General features: G+C 42.8%; 1 pseudogene; it reads left to right on the forward strand.

The window, feature by feature from the left end:
- Positions 1-136, forward strand: part of LOC147438891 (uncharacterized) — a 1,795-nt pseudogene extending 1,659 nt beyond the window's left edge.
- The last annotated feature ends 1,030 nt before the right edge of the window (positions 137-1,166 follow it).

The following is a 1,166-nucleotide window of genomic DNA, read 5'->3' on the forward strand; positions in this document are numbered from 1 at the left end:
AGAAGGGGTTTTGGAGGTGAGCGCCTACATCAACACGGCCATGGAAGCTGGCGTAGCCTTCGTAAGAAAGTTGTATACAGTCTTAAGAAGCAGCTCTATATACTGCTGGTCAAAAGCGGCAACCACCCGCAAATGATGTTAACAATCAGATTGAGAGGTGGGTGATGATACTCGGCTACAGACGTAGGGTGCAAGTTATTGTTGGATTGTCGCCATATAAGAAGGAAGCCACACGCTTTTGGCTACACTTGATGATTAAAGATTGTGGAAAACTTGGTGTCTCACGACAAGATGCAAGCCATGCTCAAGGTTGTGCTATACAACGATGCCATACGCTTTCAAGAAACATTTGATGGGAGACAACAAAAAAAGCTTCAAAAACTTTGCAAGCAAAAGTAGCTTTGCGTGTGAACTCTTCAACCATCTACAAGGCGGGGGTAGAAGACGAGGTTTGCCCACTCTGTTGAGAGAGGCACAGTTGGGTCTTGCAAGCTTTGTTTGCTTACGTGCGTAGGTTGGGGTGGAACTATGCCCGTGCAAAACTATCCCAAGATGGTTTTTGATGTCCCAAGGGCCAATAGGCGATGCAAGGATGGTTGATCAAGGCCTGGGCCACATCATTCTATAGGCAGACAGATGCAAAGTTGGACTACCATCCATTTGAGTTGCTACAAGGCATTGATAAACCTACAACTCCCAAACAGCAAATAGATTACGGACAAAAATTGAGAGTTGAGCCGCATTAAGAAAAGCAGTAGAGAGGGCTACAATGATAGTCATACACCATGGCTCTAAGAGGTGTGTTCAATATAGGGGCATCGTGAGTTGGGTGAGTAATCTGGGTCGAGGCATGACGAATAAGTTAGCAGACTAGGAACTCTGAGCAGTGCTCATATAAACATGGAAAATTTAGGAGAAGTTTTTTTACAAAAAATTTCTTTAAAGTTTGTAGGTCTTCTCACCTCTACTTTAAATTTTGAAGATAAATCTCAAGATTTGTTGGTGGAATTACACTAAGCATAGGTTTCTTTTTTTTATCGATATGGGTGGGTGAAAGATAGCTGGTACATGGGCAAATTTATCCTAGGAAAATTGTTCATAACTTTATCCACCTTGCGTACTCTTCTATCAAAGTACTCCTTATAATCCCCCACCATTACCACCTC

This window comes from Adiantum capillus-veneris, chromosome 16 (assembly GCF_014529385.1).
Source record: "Adiantum capillus-veneris isolate H3 chromosome 16, ASM1452938v2, whole genome shotgun sequence".
Classification (NCBI taxonomy): Eukaryota; Viridiplantae; Streptophyta; class Polypodiopsida; order Polypodiales; family Pteridaceae; genus Adiantum; species Adiantum capillus-veneris.